Source organism: Lacerta agilis, chromosome 2 (assembly GCF_009819535.1).
Source record: "Lacerta agilis isolate rLacAgi1 chromosome 2, rLacAgi1.pri, whole genome shotgun sequence".
NCBI classification, from domain to species: Eukaryota; Metazoa; Chordata; class Lepidosauria; order Squamata; family Lacertidae; genus Lacerta; species Lacerta agilis.
In genome coordinates, this window is record NC_046313.1 from 99,437,552 (window position 1) to 99,452,681 (window position 15,130).

At 44.2% G+C, this 15,130-nt stretch overlaps 1 protein-coding gene across 1 annotated transcript in view; it reads left to right on the top strand.

Moving 5' to 3' along the window:
* The window catches only part of FHIT (fragile histidine triad diadenosine triphosphatase), a 633,148-nt gene that overhangs the window by 319,697 nt on the left and 298,321 nt on the right, over nt 1-15,130 (top strand). The gene's annotated exons all lie outside the window — the stretch shown is intronic.

The window sequence follows — 15,130 nt, forward strand, 5'->3', positions numbered from 1 at the left end:
GGCTGGGTGGTGGCAGCTGTACAATTCGGATATACCCTTTGTAGTGAGAACAATACACTCACAAATGCCGAGGCAAAGAGATGGATCTTTGCCTGTGACCCAAGTGCCAATAATGCTGGTGCCAGGCATGCCTTGGTGTCGGAATACGCTGTCGGGGTTTGGGTGCTGGAGCTCCTCGTGCACGGCCTTGGACTGGTTATGCACGAGGTACCAGTTGCGGGGAAAGCGGCCAGCGTTCCGCGTGCTTTTGAGCACGGTCGCCGGCCAAGCCTCACAGTCTGAAGGATGATGAGTAAGCCAATTGAAGACTCTGATGGTGTGTGAGTTCCTAATTGCCTCCTTTAATGAAAAGTTGCCTCGTGAAATAAAATATATACCCTGACTCTGAATAGACGGACCAGTTTAAAGAAATTAAAAATTTTACTTTACTCCCCCCTTTAACCCCAAAGGAAGACAGACACCGGTTGTATCTTTAGTGGCTTCGGCAGAACCCGCGTAGGCTCGTCCCCTAAGCTAAGTTCTCCTAAGCTTAAAGACCCTGCGCGCCCAATCTTCCGCGAGGCTAACTAAATAAACTAAAACCGAAATATCTTCCGCGGGCCTAACCCTAGGCTAACCTAAAAGAACCTATCTAAAACTAAAACCGAATAATCTTCCGCGATCTAACTCTAACTAAAGAAAAACCCATCCAACCCGTCCAGCCCGCTCCCAATACCCTTAAACTAAACCCTGAACTTAAAGTAAAAGAACGTGCGACTAACCAAAAAGAACGTGCCTAAGCGGGGTGCCTCTGCCTTTTATTAGGGAACAAACGTGACATCATCATCAATGCCTCAACCAATAAAATCACTGTTGCTGCCCTCCAAAAAGGCGGGAAGCAAGTTTAACGCTCATTAACAACTTTGAACATGACCGGAACTATAAAATAAAGGCGGATTAATCTCATAAGTGAACCACACTATTCATTCATGCTTTCACTTTCGCTTTTGCGCGCAATTATACCAAAAGTAGACCTTAAAAAACTCATAAAATAACCAAATAAATGTGAATCCATGGCGGATCCGTGAAACGTATTCCGACAATACGCTGCACGAATCCGCTATAGGATCCACAGTTATTTGTTTGTTTAATATAGTTTTCGGGAACTACTTTTGGTATTACTACGCGCAAAAGCGAAAGCAAAAGTAAGAATGAATAGTTTGGTTCACCAATGAGATTAATCCGCCTTTATTTTGTAGTTCCGGTCATGTTCAAAGTTATTAATGAGCGTTAAACTTGCTTCCCGCCTTTTTGGAGGGCAGCAACAGTGATTTTATTGGTTGAGGCATTGATCATGATGTCACGTTTGTTCCTAAATAAAAGGCTGAGGCTCCCCGCTTAGGCACGTTCAGTTTGGGTTAGTCGACGTTCTTTCCGTTTTGCTTTAGTTGGGTTTTAGTTGAAGTCAAGTTTAGTTTAAGGGATTAGGAGCGGGCTGGATGGGTTGGATGGGTTTTTCCTTTAGTTAGAGTTAGATCGCGGAAGATCATTCGGTTTAGCTTTAGTTAGGTTTCTTTAGGTTTAGCCTAGGGCTAGGTTTGCGGAAGATATTTCGGTTTTAGTTTATTTAGTTAGCCTCGCGGAAGATTGGGCGCGCAGGGACTTTGAGCTTAGGAGAACTTAGCTTAGGGGACGAGCCTACGCGGGTTCTGCCAAGGCCACTAAAGATATAACCGGTGTCTGTCTTTCTTTGGGGTAAAAGAGGGAGTAAAAGGTTTAGAGTAAAAATTTTAATTTCCTTAAGTTGGTCTATCTATTCAGAGTCAGGGCATATTCTATTTCTCGAGGCAACACTCTTCTTTAAAAGGCAATTAAGAACTCATGCACCTTCGGAGTCATCACCCGGCTTACTCAACCTTCAGATTGTGAGACCTGGCCGGCGCCCGTGCTCAAAAGCATGCGGAACGCTGGCCGCTTTCCCCGCTACTGGTACCTCGTGCATGAGCAGTCCAAGTTTGTGCACGAGGAGCTCCAGCACTCAAACCCCGACACCTTGGGACATTCCCTCATTAGGGTGCCACCACAGAGAAGGCCCTGTCTTCAGTGCAAATATGCTCTCAATAGCCTGTGATTCTCTGGACATTTGGCTCCGACCCTGGAGGCGCACCCCACTGTTTCTCAAGGAAGAGGGATGCCAGCAACAACCCATTGCTGGATTGTGCAGGCTTGACAGTATAAGCAAGCCCACTAGATGCTGCTGCTCTGCAGCCGGCTGTTTATGCCAGTGGAGATTTCGCTTGATTTGAGCTCAGTGGACGGCATGCTGAGAATATATGAAACATGCAAGCTGCAGTAGACAGCTCCCCTTTATTTAATGGTAGGCTTTGAGAATATTGTTAAAAATAAAACATTAGCTCCAGGGAATAACCTGTGTATGGAGTAAATGTGATTGTTGATATATCACTTAGGAATCAGTGCACTGACAGATTATATCAGAGAAGCCTTTGAAAAGACAAGGGCATAACTTTCAGAAGGTTGCTACTGTGTAATACTTGTTGGGTCTTATTTTATTTTATTTTTCACCTCCAAGACTAGCTGAGTGACAACCCTGTATTACCTTTTCCCATTGCATTACATTTCCTATTTCTCTGGAATCCTCATGGTCTGAGTGCTTGCGTCTGAACTCTCTACAGTTATGTTAATTAAACTGTCAGGTAAGCCAGCTCTGAACTTGAATGGCTTCCCCAGAGATGTAACCTATTGCACGCCTCTCCTGTTTTCTGTGACCACCTGAGCCTTAGGCCTGCTACCATATTGTCTTGCAATATATGCCTGTGCTGGTGAGGGGGCCGTAGCTCAGTGGCAGAACGCACACTTTGTATTCAAGAGGTACCCGGCATCTCCAGCTAAAAAAGACCAAGTGACAGGAAAGACCTTTGCTGAGAGCATGGAGAGACAACGATGTGACAAGATATAGTGATGGCTGTCAATTTGGAAGAATTTGAGAGGGGATTAGACAAATTCATATAGCTATGTGAATCCACAGCAGTGACCAGAGGAGAAATGACCGCTGGGAGGAGCAAAGAGAAAAGAAACGCCATGGTCCATCTGCACAACAACAGCAACAACAACAACAACAAGTTTCCTCAGCCACTCTAGGCGTCTTACAGCACATAAAAAAATGTAAAACATTACACGTTATAAATTTCCCTAAACAGGGCTGCCTTTAGATGTCTTCTAAAAGTCAGATATTTATTTCCTTGACATCTGATGGGAGGGCATTCCACAAGACACGCGTCTGGTTCCCTGTAACCTCGCTTCTCGCAGTGAGGGAACCACCAGAAGGCCCTCAGAACTGGACCTCAGTGTCCAGGCTGGACAATGGGGGTGGAGACGCTCCTTCAGGTATACTGGACCGAGGCCGTTTAGGGCGTTAAAGGTCAGCACCAACACTTTGAATTGTGCTCAGAAACGTACTGGGAGCCAATGTAGGTCTTTCACAACTGGTGTTATATGGTCTCGGCGGCCACTCCCAGTCACCAGTCTAGCTGCCCCATTCTGGATTAGTTGCAGTTTCTGGGTCACCTTCAAAGGTAGCCCCATGTAGAGCACATTGCAGTAGTCCAAGTGGGAGATAACCAGAGCATGTACCACTCTGGTGAGACAGTCTGTGGGCAGGTAGGGTCTCAGCTGGCATACCAGATGGAGCTGGTAGACTGTTGCCCTGGACACAGAGTTGACCTGCGCCTCCATGGTTAGCTGTAAGTCCAAAATGACTCCCAGGCTGCACACCTGGTCCTTCAGGGGCACAGTTACCCCATTCAGGACCCTGTCCCCCACACCTGCCTGCCCCCTGACCTCCAAAAACAGTACTTCTGTCTTGTCAGATTCAGCCTCAATCCATTAGCTGCCATCCATTCTCCAACTGCCTCCAATCACTCACACAGGACATTCACCACCTTCACTGGTTCTGATTTAAAAGAGAGGTAGAGCTGGGTATCTTCCACATACTTATGAACACCCAGCCCAAACCCCCTGATGATCTCTCACAGCAGGTTCATATAGATGTTGAAAAGCATGGGAGAGAGGACGGAGCCCTGAGGCACCCCACAAGTGAGAGCCATAGCTGTCAACCCTCCCTGCTGTTCCCCACTGCTATAATAAAGGAATTTCCCGCAAAAAAGGAAAGGTTGACAGCTATGGTGAGAGCCCAGGGGTCTGAACACTCATCCCCCAACACCACTTTCTGGACACGGCCCAGGAGGAAGGAGCGGAACCACTGTATAACAGTCCCCCCAGCTCCCAACTCCTCTAGACCGTCCAGAAGGATACCATGGTCAAAGGTGTCAAAGGCTGCTGAGAGATCTAGCAGGACACCTTCAACTGCCCCAGCTGCATCCAAACATGTTTCTCTCACATCGGCCTCTACAGCCACAGCAGGTGCTGCAAGCTTCCAACAGCTTGACCTCACCCACAAAGGTGCACTTCCTTCGTTGTCTCCTGAGACAGATGGATGCCAACCAACTCCAGGATCAGAGGAAGAAGCCTCTGAATTGCAGTTGCTGAGGCTCACGAGTGGGGAGAGGGTTCTTGTGTTCTGGTCCTGCTTGTGGGCTTCCAGTAAGCTTATGGTTGACCACTATGAGAATGAAAGCTGGACTAGATGGGACTTAGTATGTGTAATCAGTTACATAATCGCACAACTGTTTTTGCAGCTATAGAAAATTAAACACTTTATTTTGTGACAGCAAATGAGATGCACTTTATTTCTCTGCCATCAATTATGTCTCTGTCATCAAATACCGGGGAGGGTGAACACCCTGCCAACATTTTATCTAGGCCATGTGAATGGCATTTAATAAAAGAGCTTTTGCAACCAATGATAGGCCAGAGCCTTGAAGCAAAAAGTGTTTCTGTCCTGTGTCACTCATTCATTCCTATTCAGCTCAAGCTTAGCTTTCCCCCTTAGAAAAACACTCTGCTGTGGATTTTTTTTTGGGGGGGGGGGGAGGGACAACTCACACAACTCTTCACCGTTTAAAAGTCTGCAAGTGAGCCAACGTTCCTGTTGAAAACTGATAGGAATGAACATAAACACCATGGCTTCTTACTAGTTATTTCTTTAATAAAATGCATATACTGTTTGATTGTAGTAACACCTCTAAGTGATTTGCAAGAAATACTTAAATTATTAATAAACACAGTAAAAAAGAAAAGCATTTTAAACCTTTAGAAATAATTAAAAGCATTGGTTGATTGGCATCTGTCTGTCTCAGGAGACAACGGAAGAAGAGCATGTCTTCAGGCTGTAGGGGAGGGAGGTAATTATGGAGAATTGTCCTTGCCAGTGTATTTTTGTTTTCCTTTAAAAAATGTTTAGGGGTACTCTCATTTTCCTACTCATATTGAAATACTTCCCATCAATGAGGTCAAACTTAGACTCACAAAATATTTAGGGGTATGTGTACCCCTGTGTTCCCCCGGGGGGGGGGGAAGCAAATACTTCAATCATGTTTGTGGGCACCTCCCAAAATTCCTCAAACTGACACACACACGATTATAACTTGTGTGGCGAGGCCCCAGGGCCCACCGTTCCCCTTAGATAATAAACACACATACGGAAATATTTTGAGTTAATGGGGTAAATAAGGCCACAATTTTATTGGTTACAATGTGAGCGGTTTGGCTTAGGCATTGGGTGAAACTGACTATATCCTGACTCTTGCACGCCCGCAGGCAGTCTCTTAAGGGTCCACCACCGATAGAGGGAGCCCTATGATAGACATCAGAGCTGAAGGCAGCCCTGTTTAGGGAAGTTTTTAATGACTGATGTTTTAATGTATTTTTAATATATTGCTGGAAACCGCCCAGAGGGGCTGGGGAAACCCAACCAGATGGGTCGGGTATAAATAAATAATAATAATAATAATAATAATAATTATTATTATTATTATTATTATTATTATTATTATTACATCAATCAAGAGCACCCCCAGGGTCCCCAATGGGGTTGTGGCATGGCCCTAGCCCACGCCCAGGCTTCAGACATGATCCACACCCCTGGATCCCTTTAACGAGGTCCCCTTAACGAGGAGAGGCAGGCGGAGGCAACAACCTCCCCTCCCATGAACCCAATGCCTAACCGCCTAACCTTACAAAGTTGTGACAATTGCTACAAGGTAGACGAAAACCAAATGGCTGGCGCCATTTTGCTGAGTGGAAAAATTCCTACCTGGCCCCAACAACAAGGCGACCAACATTAGCCCATAGCAAGGCCAAAGTCAAGCCACACATAAATAGAGGGCGGGTGGGCTGGGTGATCAGACAAAGGAGGCGAAAAGGAGCCCCCCCCCACCCGGCCGAGCCATGATATAAACTGCAGCGGCCACACACCCCGGCCACCCGGATTGGTCAGCCAGGGGGCATGATGTGGCTGGGAGTCCCAATGTCGGGTCACAGGAAGGTCCTGGATGCCAGTCCGCAACTCCACCCCCCCCGGGGAAGGGGAGTGGTCTTGTCAACAAGGTGGGAAAGATGAGAAGCAGGATGTTTTGGCTCAGCCCTACTTGCTACTGTTTTTCTTTTCTAGAAGCAGAACTTTGAGGCAGATTTGGAGGCATCCCCTGAGGTGAAAAAACTGAGGGATTTCATAGAAATAAAAAAGTTTCAATAGCTCTAACGGTGTTTCTTAGGAGACAGGTGCTTTGTGCATCCCTTTTGAACACAGCAAATATCAAGCCGTGCCCCGTGAGGTTTAAAGCTTGACTTCTAAGAGTCAAATATCAAGTTAAAGGATATGACTTTAGGAGGGGGAGGGGAATCCACCTCCCAAGGATGAGGATGCTTTCATATTTCTCATGGCGATCACATCCAACTTTGTACTATTAAAAGGAAGATGCACCGTAAAAGAATGTACTTTTAAGCAAGTTGAGTCAGGTTTTGTCATTGTTAATTACCTTTACAAGGTGAATAAGCTGTCTGTGGGGAGTTCCGTAAAAGGAAACTTGTTTTGCTCTTGGGGTTGCGTACTACCATATGGAAAGCATGTTTCTGTTCTTCGTTAATTGTTATTGTTTTGGAGCACTTAATGGGAATTGCAGTAACTCGCGGGTTTCTGGTACCTGAGTACCTTGCAAGAGAGCGTTGCTAGAACAAGAAAGAACTCTGGGGGGTTGGTTACAATAGCTCAAAAAGGACAAATCTGTTAGTGTTTAATTAGTGTTACTGTTTGCATACTGTATGCTAACTTTAACTCCCCCCTCTCAATGAAGGGGATGCATTAACTGAAAGGTGCCTTGGCACCTTTTGCTAAATCAGTAGTATAGATCCCCCTTCCCCACTCCTTGTTTAATATCCACATAAAATTCTCAACTATTTTTTGTTCCAAGAATAGTCGTGTAAATATCTGTTTCTGAAAAACCTTAACAAAATAAAATGCGATGTCTTTGGCCATTTAGAAACAAAACAGTAGCTGAGATCCAGCATGTGAATACCACAGAAGGTATCTTGGAAGGTGGTAGACTCTCTTTCATTGGTGGTTTTAATGCAGAAGTTGGATGGCCATCTGTCAGGGATGCTTTGACTGTGATTCTTGCATTGCAGGGGGTTGGACCAGATGACCCTTGGTGAACCTTCCATACCTACAATTCCACGATTCCATGACTTATTCCATTCTGCTATTGACATAGAATCACTGTAGAAAATGTAGAAATGGAAGGGGTCCTGAGGGTCATCTAGTCCAACCCCCTCCAATGCAGGAATCTTAGCTAAAACATCCATGACAGATGGCCACCCAACCTCTGTTGAAAAAACCTCCAATGAAGATGTTTTTTAACTGTGTGTGTGTGTGTGTGTGTGTTCAAAAAATCATTTTCCAAAACCCAGAAGCCTTTTTGTTGGGTATAATTACATCAGAAAAAAAAATCAGAAAATTTTGTTCTTGTATGTGACAAAGGCCACACGCATCTTATTAGTACAAAAATGGAAAACAGATAAAGTACCAACAAAAGAAGTGTGGCATCTTAAACCCTTAGAATATGCAGAGTTAGCAGGCATGACCACTAGAATAAGGAATCAAGGCGATAAGATATGAGGACTGGATATTATTTATAGATTATATGAAAAAATGCTATAAACAGACAATTAGGCTAGCAGGATATTAGCATTTTCAGCAGCGTAAGTTAGAAATAGAAATGATGGAAGGAGTAGAGAAAGACTGGGAGAACTAAGAAGATGCGAGAGGAAGTGGATTTAAAAGGAACCAAGGAACGGGAGGAAGGGAAGTCCATCAATTTTTGTATATTTGAATGTAATAGAATCTGTAATATGTGACTCTTTTTTCCTATTTTTTAGTTACTTTTTTTTTGGGGGGGGTCTTCTGTTGAAATGTATCAGAAACACAAATAACACAACAGCAACAATAAACCTCCAATGGAGGGGAGTCCACAAGCTCTTACTGTCAGAAATTTCTTCCTGATGTTTAGTCGGAATCTCCTTCCTTGTAACTTGAAGCCATTGGTTCAAGCCCTACCCTCCAGAGCAGGGGAAAACAAGCTTGCTCCATCTTCCATGTGACTGCCCTTTAGATACTGTACTTGAAGATGGCTATCATATCTCCTCTCAGCTTCCTCTTTCCCAGGCTAAATATACCCAGCTCCAGTTCCTGCGGACTGGAGGTGGGCAAATGGACCAGTCTCCATTCCATTCCACATCACTAACCCCTGATCCTTGCAATGCCACAGCTGGCTTTCCTGCTACACCAAAACCAGAATTCATCTGTGCTGCTGCACTTTCAAAGGAGATTTTTGCGTGTGTGCACTGAAAGGATCTGACAATAGTGGATATACAATCTCAAAAGCTGGAGGAAGGTGACAAGGGGGTTGTGGAATCACAATAGATGCAAATGATGCCAAGGTTGTGTTAAATGCAAACAGGGGAGCTTGGGAAAGTGAATGACTATGAGAGAGAATGGCATGCCAATTGAGGAAATCAAGACACATGTGTATAAAGTGTTTGTTGGGATCCCAGATAAAGGCTGTTTGCCTCAGGTGCAAAACAGGTTGGAAAGGACAGCGTTTACAAGGCATGCAGGTGAAATATACCCCCAACTTTCCATTAGTACCTTATTGTTGGGGGGAAAAACAACCCGGCTTGCTTCAGAAACACTTTCCCTTCTTGCTTTCCAGGTCTGGGTTTCCTTGGTGACAAATGAAGGGAATTGGAAGAGAGTTCAGAGGAGAAACAGTTGAAAGTAATTCTGAAGGCAAAAGACAAAAGGGATGCAAAAGGGGGGGGCCATTCATAAAGGCAAAATGTGATTTGGCAGTTGTTACCCATTAATAATGTCCTAAGCTAGGACACTAGCCAGCTGGTGCAGAATTCTATGAACCCAATTATACATGGGAAGCCACTCAGGCTGCAACATGTAACATGTGGATTTAAAAATACGGTGATCCAATGAATCAGTCATGTACTATCTCAGTGCAAATGCAAATGTTCGAGGTTTTCATGGGACTGATCCATTTTTCTATAGGTGGATTGCTTGGTCCATCTATTTTTTTTTCTCTATTTGATCGCTTGGTTTGATCAAATCCAGCTTCTTCATTATGGAGTCTATATGGAAAACTGATCGGGGAAGTTACAACTGACGCAGAAGCTTTCCTTACAGACGTTTCTGACATGGTGCTGCAACGTGAGAGAAATGTACTGTTCAGTACGACCTCACCTTACACACATTTGGCTTGCACAGTTTCGACCGTACATGGCTGAATGCTGGCTGGTTGAAATTCCACAAGTTAAATGTGGAGCTGGCATGGGGAAAATCTGGCACAAAAGGGGGTTTTAAGCTCCCCGGCTTGCTTCTAAAGCGAGGCCCTCTACATGCAAAGTGTCTGGGATGCTCCTGCGAGATCTCACGAGAACTCGGACAGCCCCACGAGATCTCACGAGAGCCTCCTATGGCTCTCTGCACACCACTTCCAGAAGCCCCAGCATGGAATCATGGGAGCAGTTCCAAGGCTATTCGTATCCACATATTTGCATATATAAGGAACCAGCAGAACCACACACCCCCCGATGTAAGATGTGATTGTTGTTGTTCAGTCGTTCAGTCGTGTCTGACTCTTCGTGACCCCATGGACGAGAGCACGCCAGGCACGCCTATCCTTCACTGCCTCTCGCAGTTTGGCCAAACTCATGTTAGTAGCTTCGAGAACACTGTCCAACCATCTCATCCTCTGTCGTCCCCTTCTCCTTGTGCCCTCCATCTTTCCCAATCTTAGGGTCTTTTCTAGGGAGTCTTCTCTTCTCATGAGGTGGCCAAAGTACTGGAGCCTCAACTTCAGGATCTGTCCTTCTAGTGAGCACTCAGGGTTGATTTCTTTAAGAATGGATAGGTTTGATCTTCTTGCAGTCCATGGGACTCTGTATTTAAATAGGGTCTGTATTTAAATAGGGTCAAAATTCGAACGAGGCAGGAGAAATTATATCGTTCCGCTCTCTCTCTCTCTCTCTCTCTCTCTTTCTTTCTCTTTCTCTCTCTCTCTCTGCAAATACTACTTTAGTATAGCAAGAAATAACATTGAACTGAAGTAATTTTTCTATTAACAACTTTTGCTATGAGCTAACATCTCACCTTCCCTTTGACATTTAATCTGCAGAAATAGACACGTTGCTCTGTTTTCACCTCTTAACAAGCTGTTCGCTGGTAAGAATAAATTAAGCTATGTCCACAATTGTCAATTTTTGCATGGCTTGTTGTGGTTGAAAATGCCATGTGTTGTTCGTGCAGTCCATACCAAAAGAACTACCTTCTAATTTTTTCAGCTTTAACTTACTCTCTGAGGGGCAGAATTTAGCAGACCTTAAAGTAAATACAAACCAGGCCAAACTGCTCCTTAACATTAGCCAGGGGTTGCCAACGTAGCCCCTGTGGGCACATTTTGCACCCACAGAGGCCTTCCCTGGTGCCCATGATAGGGAAGGGCGGATCTGTCAATTTCGGTTTCTCATTTTTCCAACCTTTAGTTCTCCACAATACCACTTTTTTTTTTTAATGTCTTCAAAGAGAAAGCCAGTGTGGATGCAGCCATAAGGGGCTTCCCTGGTCTGGAAACTGCAGTTAGTGCAGAATGCTGCAGTGTGATTGCTGACAGGAATGAGGCCCTACTGCCAGCATACTGCACCTCTGCTTAAAGATCTGTGATGGCTGCCAATTCGCTACCAGCCAAGTTCAAAATTTTACTACAAGTTTGTAAGCCCCTTAACAGCTTGGCACCGATTTACTGGAGAGAGCGCTTTCCCCCACATGTGCCTATTTGAACGCTTTGATCAGTGGACCTGGCACTTTTACAAGTGCCATACAATGTTTGTTCCACATCTGTGAGGACGGAGTCTGTCTTTCAGTCTGGCAGCACTTACGTTTCGAAACTCCCTGCCAATGAGCATTAGGCAGTCGCCTCTGTTATATTGTTTCAGATGCCTGCTAAAAACGTTTGTGTTTAATTTTAGCGATCCCATCTGGATAAATAATTTAGTTACGTATACTTGCTTTAAATTTGTGTTGGTTCTATCTGCTTGTTACTGATAATTATTTCACTCTTTTGCATGCATCACTTAATAGATTTGGGGCTTTGTGTGCAATGAACTTGTTCTACTAGTATAAGGATTTCTGTTTGTGCGATGGAAGTCCGCCCCCCCCTTCCTCTCCCCATGTGTGCACCCCCTCAAAAAAAAAACCTGTCCTGGAGGGTTAAAGGAAACCCCAAAACAGATTTAAGGGGCATGTGGGGGAGAGGAATGTCTGTTTTGTTGACGGAATGAGTTCATTGAATGCTTCCCCTTTTGACCAAGTAGTCTGGAATATTTCTTAAAGGAAAAAAAAAATTGCAGGAGGCAAAGGATAGGACATTTTTTTCACCACCAGCAGCATACACAGAACATTTCAGAGTGTTTCTTGCACATCCTCATGTTGTGTTGTTTCTCCTGATGCTGGATTCAGCTACATGAGTAAAGAAAAGGCGTTTTATGTGCGTTATAACACTGCGACAACAGATGACACTGTGGAGTTCCGTCTTTCGCCAACGGGATTTCCCACTTTGAGGTTTACAACGCGTTTTCCTGAAATGCTTTTTTGATGTGTCTAGATCCAGCCCCTGTAAAGTAGACTAGAATTATAATCTGTAACTGAGGCCGGGAGGGAGTGGCTTGCCTAAGGTAGAGGCTAGAACTGATCACACCATGATTTATTGCACAGGGTCTTAACCCCTAAGCTGCATCTGATCTCTAAAAGATTTTAGCTCAGAAAACCTGGCCTGCTTCTTACCAGTCCTTCTGCATTAACAAATGCATTTTTCCCTTCTCACGGGGAACTTTCAGAAATCCGATTCTTGGTTGTAAGAAGGAAGAAGAAATTAAACAAAAGACGTAGACTTCTGAATTGCTTTTTTCTGGTCATGCCAGCACCACCTAACTGTAGACCCCTTCATTGTCCATCGTTCTAAAAGCTCCTTTAGCTTATGGTTTTCTTCCTCCAGTCGTGTATTTAACTTTTGAGAAGAATGAATAGAGCTACAATCAGGAAAGCAAATTCTTTCCCCAAAGATATAGGAGTGAAGCAAAGAAAGCATCAGAATTGAAGTCATTATTGTAGGCAGTGCCAGACTCCATCCTGAACAAAGAAAATAGTGTGTGCAGAAAGGTTACTAATGTAACATGTGCGTGTTTTTTTTTTAAACCTAAGACTGCAGTTCTGGCACTGTTCATGGCAATGGATGAGTTTTCATTCTCTGCAATAATGAAAGAGCGTAGAGTATAATGTACTGCATAGATAGCGACCTGGTGCGCTGTAGAGTCTAAGATGCTGAGCGACTTATCAGGAAGTCCCTCGTTCAAAACTTTCCTGTGTCATAATCTGATTAGGTGGCCTTAGGCAAGCCTAAACCTCAGCTCAGTGGTAGATCATCTGCTTTGCAAGCAGACAGTCCCAGGTCCAATCGCCAGCATCTCCACATAGGGCTTGAGCTGTTCTCTGCCTGAAACCCTGCAAAGTGCCAGCAACACTGAGTTAGATGGACCAATGGTCTGACTCAGAATAAGGCAACCTTCCTACTCTCTCTCATCCCCAGTCTCCTCTACCTGCCATATGATGATCCTGATTTGCCTTACAAGGATCATGCAAGAGAAGTGCTTTGAGCATGTGAATGTGCTATATACCTACCTACAGGTGAAACTCGAAAAATTAGAATATCGTGGAAAAGTCCATTTGTGTAAGCAATTGTTTTCATTAGCTACTGGAGTTTAATATATGAGATAGACTCATGACATGCAAAGTGAGATATGTCAAGCCTTTATTTGTTATAATTGTGATGATTATGGCATACAGCTGATGAGAACCCCAAAGTTGAAATTGTTAATTTGGGGTTCTCATCAGCTGTACGCCATAATCATCACAATTATAACAAATAAAGGCTTGACATATCTCGCTTTGCATGTCATGAGTCTTTCTCATATATTAGTTTCACCTTGTAAGTTGAATTACTGAAAGAAATGAACCTTTCCACGATACTCTAATTTTTCGAGTTTCGCCTGTATTCTAATCCACTTGGAACATCTCCTGCATAATCCCTTCTCAGAAATAATGGAAAGTGTGCAAGAGCACAGCTTTCTTCTTGCTGGCCTATCACTAATTTCAAGGGAGCTTGAAGAGGAGATTCTTCTAGCGGACATCTTTAGGACCAGGGCTGTTTTGATCGGCTGTGCATTATAGTTCCCTATCCAGAACTTGTGATCCAAACCACTTCAGCTGCGACAACTGTGCACGAAGACCGCGGCAACAGAATGCACCTAGAAATACTTGATTTCGGAATGAACACAAAACCTTTGACCTGTTCCCCTGAAGGGTGTGGAGCAACTCGTATGGTGATGTGCAGAATAAGTAAGATCTGGGTTGAGGGCGGTTAACCTGGGTGCTGTTGTGCTCCTGCCCTGCTTGCGGGCTTCCCATAGGCATCTGGTTGGCCACTGTGAAAAGAGGCTGCTGGGCTAGATAGACCACTGCCTTGGTCCACCAGGGCTGTTCTATGCTCTTACATTCTTATGGTCCAACCTGCATCTCCCCAGAGGTTGTTAGAGTCCATCAGCTCTAGTCATCACAGCCAGTGGTCTGGGAGCTAAAGTACTGACATAATCGGGAGGGTCACAGGTTAGCTGCCCATCCTGGGCAATTTGTGAAAGTGACATTTAAAGGGGTGTGTGAAAACAGAGAAGAAGAGGCTTCTCCCCAGCAAGCAGCAGCAGTCAAAGGGAATGACATGTGAATGGCAGGCAGGCAGAAATAGGCTCCATTTTAGATACATTCCATTTTATGTACATGACACTTGTGCCTTTAACATGGCATTCCCGCTCCTTCCCTCCTTTTCCTCCTCTGCTCTTTCTTTGGCTGCAGCAGTTACTTCCTTATCAGAGGATAATTCAAAGCCCATTATTAAGACAATGGATTTGACTTTTCAATGAGCTTATGTCTTTAAGGGTAGTTTTCAGCAAATGAGTCAGCCATATGTTAAATCAAATTTAACATCCATTACGAAACACTGAATCATACTGTATATTGGTGTAATGATAACAAATGGCCATTTCTCTCACGTTCCCCTCGTTTGTCCTGCTTCTCATCAATCTTGCTAATATCTCATCAATTTATTCGATGATGTGGAGGGGGGAGGAATGGAAGCTCTGAACTACAACTGTTTTAATACTAATAGTTCTGTTTTATGTTGCTTCTCTTTCTCTAATTTTCATTTGTATGGTATGTGCCGTCGTCCTCCCCCCCCCCCCCGAAAAAATGCTGACTTTCAAAGTAATAATCCTTTTAATCGTGAAATGTAATGAATAGGAAAACAAGTAAATCAATAATAAAGCCTGCCTTAATAAGATTTTCTAATGGCGGCAATACATTACAACAGGGGTGGCCAACTCCCAAGAGACTGCGATCTACTCACAGAGTTAAAATCTGGCAGTGATCTACCCCCTTTTGGGGGGTTCAGGTCAAAGTTGTTGAGTTTTTTCAGGGAGGAGATAAAATGTTGAGCTTTCTTAAGAGGAGCCACAGTTGTTCAGCTTCTTTGGGGGGAGCCAATGATCTACCACTGATCTACCG